General features: G+C 29.2%; 1 pseudogene; it reads right to left on the bottom strand.

Annotated features, from left to right (window-relative positions):
• Window positions 1-2,705: 2,705 nt before the first annotated feature.
• The window catches only part of LOC113362880, a 12,582-nt pseudogene continuing 1,874 nt past the window's right edge, over window positions 2,706-13,413 (bottom strand).

The raw sequence follows: 13,413 nt of genomic DNA, 5'->3' as shown, positions 1-13,413 counted from the left end.
ACTAAAATTGCAATGTGCACCAATGGCCAAACATTTTTACCCACCCCTAATGTATAAATATAAATATTGCACATTTTAAAAATAGCTCTAATTCCTAAATTTATTGTGCCGATAAACTTGACTTTTTTATTTGATTTGTTTAAATATTGACTTTGATTTGTTTATTTACAATAAATTAATTATATATTTATATATCTCTACTAACAGCTCTAATAAAACTATATTAAGCTATCGACTACTAAATATTTATAAAAAAATTCTACGAATAAATTAATAATAATAATTTATGCTAAATTACATATTTAATGTTCGGTTTGAGGTTTATGTTATAACTTCATCTGTACGATATGATTGTAACCCGTAAGATGTTAATGAAAATACCAATACCTCACATTGTGTCGTAAATACATCAGAAAAACAAAAATTAAGGTTTAGCAAAAACTCGAACCCAAAACATAAGTGAAAGTGAAAATATAATATATATCTTTAATATCTAATATATTTAAATAAATCTTATCTAGAATTAAACCTAAGAGTAAATTTACGTGCTACGGCTGGTGGCGACCTCTATGATATGCTGGAGCAAATAAAATTGAGGTAATATCAGATGTTTGCGATTTATTTATACTTGTTTATCTATGACAGCAACGCAAGATTAGAAAAAAAGCAAAACGAAATGAGGCGAAATGAATTAATAATATTTTTTTTAGCAAAGACTAAAACCCAAAATAAAAGTTCAGATTCGTATCAACTGAATAAAACATAAGTCTGGAAAAAACGCAATATTAAACGACGCAAAGTGAGGTACAGGTGTAATTATTTAAACGCTTTAATATATATATTAACAAATGGAAACCTTAAATTATTATCTTACTCATATATCGATCACTTATATGCAAATCGTTTCAATGGTAAATAAAATTTCCTAGTAAAAAAATGTAATTAAATAAATTTATATTTGGTATAGCGACCAATCCGTCAAATTAAAATAAAATAAATCAAAACATATAATTGTATATATTGTAAAACTCCATTAATACGATCATACTTAAACCAATTTCTCATATAATACGCTACTTCACTGCTTTTTTAAATACATTGTTCCTAAGACCCGTTTTTGGCGTGCTAGAAAATCGTCTTAACGGTGTTTTACTTTATTTTCATTAAATTCGATATATAAGATAAAAATGTTTCAACATCAAAAAAAACTTTCAACATTTTAATTTAAAATTGTTTGAATTTGTATACGAACAAATTCAGTTCCAAACTACAAGCAGCATTTATTCTCACCTGAATCGACTTCTATCAACTACATTTTTAATTTAACAATAAACCTGACAAGTACTTATCAATATATCTATCAATAACTATTAAATATCGATTAAAATAATTAATAACTTTTTAACCAAAAAAAAGCATAATAAATAGAATTATAATTTTTTATAATCACTTCCAATAGTTCTCGAATCGAGAATCACATAAATGCATTTATTGTACTTTCATCAGTGTGTTTTATAATTGAAATATTAATTCACATTTGAATAAATCGAAAAAATTGGAAAACGTACTATCACGACTGAAATAACTGAAGTTTATTGAAATAGAAAGAGACAAGGCAAATAGAAAGAGACAGAGCAAATAGAAAGAGACAAAAACAAATAGAAAGAGACAAAAATGCATGTGTGAGAGAAAGAAAGATACACAAAACTGGCAGGTGAGAGAGAGAAAGAGAGTGAGTCGATGCTCTTAATGTCAGCTTCATTAAATTAGCAGAAATATTTCATTATATTTAAAAAATTTCATGATTTGATTATCATACTTTTCATCTCAAATAAGATGAATGTTAAAAACAATTATATTTTTCAAATTCTTTATTTTGCTTTGCTTTTTGGTTTTGCAATTTACAAACTTCCACTCACTCTCTCTTTCACACTGAATATCTTATTTCTTTCTTTCTCTCTCTTTTTACCTATTTCTATCACTGTCTTTATTCATCTTTACTGATCTTTATTGCTTTCTTTCTCATTTTTGCTTTCTCTTTGTCTAAATCTTTCCCTCTCTATCACACAAAAAAAATTCGTATTTTTCAAAAAGTTTCACTTCCATCAAGTATACTATGCTACTCAAGCACTTTTTTCTAATCTTTATTGTTTTTAATGAGTTAACTGATAACTAATAATGAGTTAAAAAAATCAATTTCTACACTTTTCCAGATTATTTCCACAAAGTTTCACTTTCCGCGCGCATAATTTTACATCTATTTTTTTGTCCAACAATTAATTAAAATAACATAGTTCTATTTCTGTCGTGATAGTATGTTACCTTTTCTTAACACCAACACCACCACCACCTGCCCCAAAAGTTACCTGGCCAAAATGAAGTTCCACTTCGCTTTCCAGTTCATCCGGTGTACTAAACTTCATCTTCGGCCAGCTTCTTCCTTAATCACCTACTTCCCACATTGTCATTCGCAGAATCACCTAAAAAAGATAATTTGGTAAAGAAATAGTTGGTATAAGTGGTGACAAAACAAAAATAAACAAAAAACTAGGATGTAAGTGATAATTTGATGTGAAGCAATAAAAATATTTTCACTCGGTATCTTTCACCTCTCAACAAAATCCTAATCTGAGGCCTGGCATTTGTCATAATGCTCATAACTCTCCTATGAGCACTTCCATTATTCCCCTGATGGAAACTTCCACCTACATTATGGTGGTTACTATGATAATGGTGCAGAAGACTGTTCGTTTTCTTCCAGGCATGCTGCAGACCATGGTGTCTGTTTATAATGGCGCCATCCGGGTGATCCATCATTCGTAAGATGGCCAATTGATCACTGGTGTCCAGGGGTGCTAATGAGATGTCTCGGACTGCTCGAAATTTTCCGCAGTTGTTTAGATGTTCGTTTTCTAAACGGAAGTAGTTCCAGACAAACCGACTAAGAAAAAAAGAAAAAAATTAATTTTCTTTCTACATATTGTTAATACTATTTGATAAATTAAAAGAATGAAGTGTTGTAAGAATTATGTAAGTTCTTGTATGATTTGTTTTACCGAAAGACTTCCCATGGTGTGATAAGAGTCAACATGACCTCTGGTGTCACAATACCACTTTCAGTCAAACTCAAAGTGACCACCCAAGCAAATCGCAGAACTAAATCTTCTATTATGCCAAAATAATATGTCCACTGAAATAAAACAATTATATACGCAAATTTTAATTAATTGTTATTAATTACGAATGCATGTAATTTATAACTTACCGTGTATGGATACACAATTTCTTCCCTCAAAAATTTATGTTCACCTGCTTTCGAATCAAAAAGTCCCCAATCCAATTTAATATCCCACCAATATGTGTAACTTGATGAAATTATTGATGAAATAATCCACAAATAGAACCATGGATTCGTTGACTTGTCCGGATTTGTTTCTATAAATAAAAAATAATTGATCGTATTTATTTGTTGACTAACTTTCAGACTATCTCAATTTTTATATCTACTATTCTATCTATCTCATTTTTCTCCTTTTTTCTCAATCTAATTATATCTCCCTCTCCCTCTTCTTATATATAACCCTATCTCGCTCTTGTACTCTGTATCTTTCTTTCACTTTGAACCTATCTCTATCTATCTATCTATTTACCTCTTTTCCTCACCTCACTGTATTCCAATTTATCTATAAGATAAATGAAATACAGTGAAGTTTATGGCTCTATCTTATTATGTCTTTCCTAAAGATCAAACTGAATCTCCCATTAAATTTTGCTTCAAATATCTAGATATCTATCATTTTTTCTCCTTCTCTGACTATCTAAATATCTCTATCTTTATCTCTCCTTTTTTGATCTATCTCTTTCTCTTTCTTCTACTCTATCTCCTTATCTCTATCCTAACTGTCTACATATCTCTCTCGCACTCTCTATCTTTCTTTCACACTATCTTTTTCTCTCTTTTACCTCTATCTTATTATGTCTTTCCGTCTACTTATCTATCTACCACGTTTTTCTCGCTTTATCTCTCTTTTTTATCTATCTCTTTCTCTCTATTCTGCTCTATCTCCTTTTCTCTGTATCTAACTGTCTACATATCTCTCTCTCGTACTCTTTACTTTTCTTTCACACTATCTCTTTCTCCCTTTTTGCTCTATCTTTATATCTTTTCTGAAGATCAAACTGAATTTATAATTATTTTTTTCTTAATCTATCTAGCTATCTAATACTTTTTACTTATTCTCTGTCTAACTAAATATCCCTATCTCTTTCTCCCCATGTTTTTATCTATCTCTTTCTTTTCTCTCTTGCCTTATCGCCTTATCTCTTTCCTTACCTGTCTACATATCTCTCTCGTACTTTCTATCTTTCTTTCACACTCCTTTTTAATAAATATCTCATTATTTTTTTCTTAAACTTAATTAAATAGATACTATTTAGCTATCTAATACTTTTTCTGGTTCTCTTTCTATCTAAATATCTCTATCTCTCCATTTTTTATATATCTCTTTCTCTCTCTTCTGCTCTATCTCCTTGTCTCTATTCCTAACTGTCTGCATATCTCTCTCCTTTTATCTTAACTTTCATACTCTCTTTCTGCTTTGAGCTCTATCTTAATATTAATTATTTATCTTATCTATCTTATTATTTATTATTTAACCTATCTATCTATCTACCAATTTTTATTTATCTTATCTATCTTATTATTTATTATTTAACCTATCTATCAATCTACCTATTTTTATTTATCTTATCTATCCATTTTATTATTTATTATTTAACCTATCTATCTATCTACCAATTTTTATTTATCTTATTTATCCATTTTATTATTTATTATTTAACCTATCTATCGTTCTACCAATTTCTATTTATCTTATCTATCTACGTTATTATTTATTATTTAACTTAACTTATCTATCTATCTACCATTTTTTTCTCTTTCTCTGCCTATCTAAATATCTCAATCTCTTTTTCTCTCTATCTCCATATCTCTATCCCTAACTGTCTACATATCTCTATCGAATTATTGCCATCTCTCTATTCTATTATTACCATCAATCTTATTATTTATTATTTAACCTATCTATCTATCTACTAATTTTTATTTATCTTATCTATCTTATCTATCTATCTTATTATTTATTATTTAACTTACTTATCTATTTACCATTTTTTTCTCTTTCTCTGTCTATCTAAATATCTCAATCTCTTTTTCTCTCTCTATTGCTCTATCTCCATATCTCTATCCCTAACTGTCTACATATCTCTATCGTGCTTTCTACATTTCTTTCACACTATCTCTTTCTCCCTTTATGCTTTATCTTATTAATAATTATTTATCCAATCTATCTATCTACCAATTTTTATTTGTCTTATCCATCAATCTTATTATTTATTATTTATCTTATCTATCTATCTTATTATTTAACCTAATTATCTCTCTACCAATTTTTATTTATTTTATCTATCTATTTATTATTATTAGATAGATAAGATTTATTATTTAACCTATTTATCTATCTACCATTTTTTCTTTTTCTCTGTCTATCTCAATATCTCAATCTCTTTCTCTCTCTCATTTGACCTATCTCTTTCTCTCTCTATTGCTCTATCTCCTTATCTCTATCCACAACTGTCTACACATCCCTATCGTACTCTCTTTCTTTCACACTGAATATATCTTTTTTCCCGATCTATCTATCTCTAGCTCTGTATTTCGTCTTTTTTATATCCCCCCCTTCTCTATCTATATCCCTCCCTACGCTATCTATATAACCATCTTGCTCATTCATATTGTATTCTTTTTTTTAAATTAAACAAAAGTTTCACATCCATCACTGTACTACACAAGCAATTATAATATATATTCCAAAAAAAAAATCAATTTTCACCTCTTCCTATTTGTACATTAAGAAGTTTCACTTCTCACTATTTTTTTCTATTTACCTGCATGACAAGCACTAAGTGTAGCAAATCCCACAACAAAGAACGAAGTTGAGTATTTTACAGCATTCGCCAAATGTGGATTAGCTTCTCGGGTATCTCGATATCTTCTGCAACATTGTGCAAACCTGAACCAGGCTGGTAGAGCAGCCATTACTGCTCTTATTGGGATCGAATCATTGACACAGACACCAGGATCTGAGATAAAAAATAAATTAGTAATGACATAGTACATTTAGTTGAGGTTATGGGATCTATTCTCGATTACTACTAATTGTAATAGCTTGGTGACTTTATAAGGCTTTATTAGGGATAGAGATAAGGACATAGAGCAGAAGAGAGAGAAAAAGCTAGATAAAAAAGGAGAGAAAGTGATAAAGATATTTGGATATAAATAGAGTATATGAAAGATATGTAGAGAGTTAGGGATAGAGATAGAGGGGTAAGGCAGAAGAGAGCAATACTTGGTGACTTTATAAGGTTTTATTAGGGATAGAGATAAGGAGATAGCGCAGAAGAGAGAGAAAAAAATAGATATATATGGAGAGAAAGAGAGAGATAATTAGATATAAAGAGTGTATGCGAGAAATATGTAGAGAATTAGGGATAGAGATAGAGGAATAAGAGAGAAAAGAGCAATACTTGATGACTTTATAAAGATTTATTAGGGATATAAATAAGGAGATAGAGCAGAAGACAGAGAAAGAGATAGATAAAAAGGGAGAAAAGGGGATGGGGATATTAGGATATAAAGAGAGAATGAGAGAGATATGTAGAAAGTTAGGTATAGAGATAGAGAGATAAGGCAGAAGAGAGCAATACTTGGTGACTTTATAAGGCTTTATTAAGGATAGAGATAAGGAGATAGAGCAGAAGAAAGGGAAAGAGAGAGATAAAAAGCGAGAAAAAGAGATGGAGATATTTGGATAGAAATAGAGTATGAGAAAGATATGTAGGGAAATACTTGGTGACTTTATAATGCTTTATTAAGGATACAGATAAGGAGATAGAGCAGAAGAAAGAGAAAGAGAGAGATAAAAAGCAAGAAAAAAAGATGGAGTTATTTGGATATAAAGAGAGTATGAGAAAGATATGTAGAGAGTTAGGGATAGAGATAGAGGGATAAGGCAGAAGAGAGCAATACTTGGTGACATTATAGGGCTTTATTAGGGGTAGAGATAAGGATATAGAGCAGAAGAGAGAAAAAGAGATAGATAAAGAGGGAGAGCAAGAAATGGAGATATTTGGATATAAAGGGAGTATGAGAGGGTTAGGGATAGAGATAGAAAGATAAGGCAGAAGAGAGAGAAAAAGGTAGTCCAAAAGCGAGAGAGGGAGAGAGAGATGTTTTAATTTATTAGACAGCATGGAGATAATGCAACATGATTGTTAGTCATTTATATATAGACTGTTAGGTTTATTTATCTATAATATAAAGTGGATCCAATGTAATCTTTACATTTATGCTATTTGGAGGTTAGTTTTCAGCTTTAGGTTAGTACCAAAAATTTAAATTAATGCTCGTATAAACATCATAGGTATAGCTTTTTGATAGTTTTGAGACTACAAGTCCCATATATAAAAAAACAAAAGTATAAAAAAACAATATTTATCAAAATAAAACAGATGCACCAAGAATATCCAATCAATGTACACTTATTTCAAGCATTTTAAGTTACCACAAGAGACCATCAGTAACATAACATAGCTAACTTATCCGAAAATAGGCTCATAAAATCTAAATTTCTTACCATTAGGTTCATACCAGCTTTTCAAATTCATATAATAGCACAAAAAATATTGAAAATCTACAAAAAGTGGCAGCAAACTGTTAATTTGATCAGCAACCCAGAAATCAGCAAAATTTACATGAAACGTTGGTGAGAGGAAGACTCTTGCCTGGAAATGCAAGGATGGTTAATATATTTGTTATAAATGGTTAATATATTATTCTTTATCAATTAATTTATTTGTTATAATTTTTTACCAATATTCGCAGAGTCCAAAATCTTGCTTCATGTCTCAAAATTTTAAACGGATTTAATAAAAATCCAAACATTAGAAAATATAATATCAAGGGGCTGATGAAAGCAGGAATGCCCAATTGGTTGCTGTACAGGAAGCATAATACACTGAAAAAAATAATAATTTAATATAAATTATCAATAATTTAAAAAACAAGCAAAAAAAAATAGCATTTTTTAAACGAAATACTTCATAAAAAACATAAAACAAACATTTGTTATAAAACACCCTTCTTATTTCAGAAAAATTAAATCAGATCCTAAACAATATCAACAAAACAAAATAAACAATTATTTATATATAATATTATACCTCAAAGTCCATATAACTCCAAAAACAGCTCCAATTTCTGTAACATGCTGCTCCGACAGATGACACCTGGGATCCAGCTCAAAAACCAGGACTCTATTGACCCCCGAGACTCTCCAACCTCTAACATTAGCAGCCCACAAAAAACAAAACTCAATTAACAGCAAAGGGGTTCTATACAAACGCATTGGTATCAACCACCATTTGGGCTGGTTAGCCGAGTCCTCCTGGTTGATTGTAATTTTCAAAGTTGTTGTAAATTCACTTGTATTTTCTGAACTGCTGTTGAAAGATGTTATATTTGTATATATTGTAGTGTGAGTAAGATTTTGTTCGATATTTGATGATGTTAGATTTGTTTTTGTGGTGTATAGATTTGTTGCTTTGTTGTAGATACCTGGAAATAGTAAAATTGATAAATATTGGACATATACTTGCATATGTCTATTCTACTTACATGAGATAACAACCCCCATGGCTAATACGGCTAGAGCTCCAGTAAAAAATCCAACTCGATAAGCTGTCCAGCCAGCGGTTCCAGATCCAGAACCGCCACTGCCTCCAGAGCCTCCTAAAGGTGGGACTCTTAGGCGTTTCATTGCACGTCCTCGATCCCCACCTTCTAATTCGCGGGTGACACAGGCTTCTGTCTCTCGTAGTAAACGAGATATATCCTGAAAGGTAATAGAAATATTGAGAGGAATGCAGAATTAAATATGAATAGTTATTTAGTCTGGTGCATAGCTCTGTAAGGATCAGAGACATGAACTCTAAGAAAAGCCGACAAAAACTATCTGGAGAGTTTTATTGTATGTATTTAGTGTTGAATTATTAAAAGTCTAACATTAAGCTTATTTTATGTATCAGGAAAACAGTCACAGGTAATAGAAATAATGAGAGGAATGTAGAATTAAATATGGATATGTATTTAGTCTGGAGCATAGCTCTGTACGGATGCTAGACATGGACTCTAAGAAAAGCCGACAAAAACTATCTGTAGAGTTTTATTATATGTATTTAGAGTTGAATTATTAAAAGTCTAACATTAAGCTTATTTTATGTACCAGGAAAACAGTCACATATCAAACAATATTAATGAGGTGCTGGAATCATAATGAGGAAAATAATTCAATTAACCATATTGGTTGCACGAATTAGAGCAATCCAATTTGAGGCCATTATAAAATATTCATTCTTCATTTAAGAAGGATGTGAATAATATTATTGGTTGTATAATCAAAGAGTTGGCAAATCAAAGAATTCCCATGCAGATTCTCATTAGTATTTTACATAATACCATTTTACTATTTTTATTTTATCTATCTAATAATATACCTTGTTGAGGTAGAAATGTGCCATTTCAACATGCTCTTCGTGCCATTTTGAACCTCTGTCGACTTGCAATAACTGAAAGACATAGCAAATATATTAATTACCATTATAAACAAACTATTACAAAAGTTGGATTAAAAAATATAGATTTTAGCTCTCCATCACTGTTTATTGATTCCAAATAAATATATCTATAGATGTAGTGATGTCCTTTTGTAATAAAGTGGCAAAAATCGGTAAGGGTACCTTGACCATGACCATTTTGAGGCCATGGTCAAGGCCATTTAATCATTTGAGGTTGTATAAAAATTTTACATGTACAAATATAAGTAGATATAGACAATACCGGCGTCTCATTGAGATAATTAACTCCATTAAAGAATCTTATATGTTATTCAGTATTTACCTTGTCATGTTTTTTCAATATCTTCCTGAAACCGGTAAAATTTAAATTCTGATAATTCTGCAACAGCACTAAACTCAAATAGTATTCACTGAAAGCCAGTTTTAACTCATGCAGCTTCTTTCTTGGAGCATTTTTTCTTTTCCTTGGATTTAGGGACATTGTTTTGGAAGTAGAAAAACCATGTTTACCTATTAATAAAAAAATAAATAAATATAAACAAATTATAACACTCCCTAGCCTAACATAAGCATACTAAAATAATAATTTAGATTTAATTATTTATGCAAAACTATTTTAAAATCTATAAAATCTATAGTCAGTGAAAATATCACCAATATCACTGCTGCTTGATATCAAGCTGACTAACTGAGATGGTAATCGAACTCTAAACAAACAAATTATAACACTCACTAGCCTAACAATTATAACATTAGCATACTAAAATAGTAATTTAGATTTAATTATTTATGCAAAACTATTTTAAAATCTATAAAATCTATAGTCAGTGAAAATATCATCAATATCACTGCTGCTTGATATCAAGCTGACTGAGATGGTAATCGAACCCAAAAGAAACAAATTATAACACTCCATGGCCTAACAATTATAACATTAGCATACTAAAATAGTAATTTAGTTTTAATTATTTATGGAAAACTATTTTAAGATCTATAATCTCTACAATCAGTGAAAATATCACCATATTACGATTGCTTGATATCAAGCTGACTGAGATGGTAATCGAACTCGAAAAAAACTAATTATAACACTCCCTAGCCTAACAATTATAACATTAGAATAGTAATTTAGATTTAATTATTTATGCAAAACTGTTTTAAGATCTATATTATCTACAGTCAGTAAAAATATCACCGATATTACAACTGCTTGATATCAAGCTGTCTGAGATGGTAATCGAACCCGGAACCAGTGATTGCTTACGTTGTAAAATACCAAGGTATCACAGTTTATGATTTTTAGAGTTAAAATAGTTTATATAACTTTTCAACAATCATGCAAAGTTTTTAAAATATAAAAAACAATTTTATCTAGTTTCATTATAATAAAAATATTCTGATGAAAGAATTGAAACTTGATGTTTTAATTATAAATATAATAAGTAACTCTTAAATTTGTTTATGTGTTTTAAATAATTATCATCCACTGTAATATTTATCATGTGAATTAATTAGTGAAATTATAATTACCGGCAAAGTCTTGAGCATCTTGTAAAGTCTCTCGTAATTCACTGCTAAGTGTTGCAAATTTTCTTGTAGCTTCTGCTTGTTTTTCTACAAAAAAATAATAACATTAGAATAAACACTATAATATATATAATTATTTATAAACTACTATTAGTAATACTATACTACTACTACTACTACTATTAGTAATCATTCTATTTAATTTATAATAATTAAATAGAAATTAATTATAATTTATTTTGGCAAAATCATATAAACTTTGCAATAATTAAACTACTACAAATAGTACAATATTTATGTATTTAAATAATCCTGGATAAAAATATCTAATAACTAATAACATTTTTTTAAGTAAAACTTCTTTAGGCGCGACTAGGGTGTAAATCCGTGAGAATGCAACGGAAATAGCGTTACGCCCAAACTGTACGTCATTTGCTTTCGATGAAATCATTTCTATACGGGTCGATTGTGATTAGTCGTCGTGTCGCGTGAATAGAGATCTGTCGTTGTATGCGTACCGGCATCAACGTTGTATACGTACCGATATCAACAAGGAAATCAGCATATATAAATAAACATTTTAAGGTTACATTGTAGTACAAATCTTGATTTATTAAAAAATGCCTGAATCAGAAGAATATTTTACCCTGTTCCTTGAAAATAATAAAACAAATTAAACATTTGTGCCGTGTACTAAACGTAAGTTTATTGATTAGAAATTATTTCTATATTATTAGTAGTTTCTATAAATCTTTGAAGTTATTAAAATGGAAAATAATTTTAGGCAAGACAGATATTACAGCTGTTCAAAGAATGAGATTATATCGCCAGCGAAAAAGTAACAAAAATACAATCAGTCAATAAATGTATGCTAATTTTAATTACATAAAGTTCTTCAAACACAATTTCATGATGAGTGAAGTTGCGAAAACAATATTTGTTTAGGCGTTGTTTAACATAATCCACTGTGTGAATGAATATTATAGAATTTATTAATCAGCAATTAATTCATTTCTCTAATGAAGATTCAAGTCGTAAATGCTAATTACAATGACAAACCGATCATATCATATTTGAAGTATGACTTTAATTACATCATTGTTTTTAAATACTATACATATTTCTAATGCTATTATAAATATACAATTTATAATTTATCATTATATAAATCTGTATAATGATCGACACTAATAAATGTGTGCATCACAAGTGTTACCATATTACTAATAAACATTATTCAAAACTGTTATATGATGTATTTATTTTACTTAAATGCCATAGTAAAAAAGTTTTACTTCAATCGCGTGTGAACCTTACGCGCACTTTTTTTTAAAAAAATTATGCATATTTAAAAAAGAATAAAAAAAAATTTAAACCACAATATACCTGAATAGAAAGTATTGATTTTCTCCAATTCTTTGTAACAAACATGAAAAAAATGTTCATCGAATGTTGTAAAGTATCTTATTATCATATCGGGGTCTGCTGCTTCTCCTGATGGGGCCCTCTCCACGGCAGTGTACAGCATAGCCTTCAATTCCTAAAAAAAGATAAAATAAATTAGTTATATAAAAGAAACTGCTATTTAGATTTAAATAAAAGTCTTCACGTATGTAAATGTTAGTTTTCAATAGGATTACCTTTTCCTCGATTTGATTTCTATTTATATGTAATACAATTTAATTGATTAAATTCCTTATGTAGCAATCACTCGACAGGTACTCTAACAAACTATCTTTTTCAGATAGTAGAAGTAATTTTATTCATCGCTTGTATTTTAAGAATGAAATCAATTTGTATAATACATTTAGTTGATTAGAAACTCAAATTGTGAATAGAAACAAGTATTGTTTTGCAATACATTTTATTACAAAAATTAAGTCTGTCTATATATATATAATATAAATAATTCTTAACATTATGCATAACATTTTCATCGACATGAATCATAATTAATATTTTTATAATTTAATAAAAGTACCTACAATAAGCTATAATTTTACTTAGATAGTATATAACCATTAAATGGCAAAAATATTTACAAAATCTTATCTTATCTTTTAGTTTATACAAAAAAAAGTATACAAAATTAAAATAAGTTGATAGCGCATGGTCTTAAATTGTTTTGTAATTCGTAACACTGTAAAATTAATTTATACTTCAAGTCAATATTTAACCCTTTCCACTCGGCTG

The sequence above is a fragment of the Ctenocephalides felis genome, unplaced genomic scaffold (assembly GCF_003426905.1).
Source record: "Ctenocephalides felis isolate EL2017-DRISC unplaced genomic scaffold, ASM342690v1 CF-g0.4_SCAFFOLD_00845, whole genome shotgun sequence".
NCBI classification, from domain to species: domain Eukaryota; kingdom Metazoa; phylum Arthropoda; class Insecta; order Siphonaptera; family Pulicidae; genus Ctenocephalides; species Ctenocephalides felis.
This window is presented reverse-complemented; position numbering and strand designations above follow the sequence as displayed.